This window comes from Nanorana parkeri, unplaced genomic scaffold (genome assembly GCF_000935625.1).
Source record: "Nanorana parkeri isolate BGI_ZX_2015 unplaced genomic scaffold, ASM93562v1 scaffold2848, whole genome shotgun sequence".
Taxonomy (NCBI): domain Eukaryota; kingdom Metazoa; phylum Chordata; class Amphibia; order Anura; family Dicroglossidae; genus Nanorana; species Nanorana parkeri.
Genome location: NW_017309116.1, coordinates 92,181 through 92,531, shown reverse-complemented (window position 1 = coordinate 92,531; position 351 = coordinate 92,181).

Sequence of the window (351 nt, the reverse complement as noted above, 5' to 3'; positions counted from 1 at the left end):
ATATATACACATATACATATACATATACATACACACACACACTGGTGTTCATGGAAACTTTCTGCTCGAGCAAAGTAGCAGGAGTGCAATAGTAGCTGAATGGAAGTACAGAGATGTAGGCAATTTAACAACTCAAACAATATCTTTAGTGTAAATACTGGATTCCTAAAAAAAATGACTGTAAACAAAGCAATGCAAAATGTTCTATCTTTATATTTGGTAAGTTACTAAATACATCGATTAAAAAAACATGTAAGTTTACATGTCAGGTAAGAATGGCAGTGAACATGCTAGAAAAAAGTAAAAAAAGAAAAAAAAAAAAAAAAGAATAAATGTGAAAAAAAAACCTGA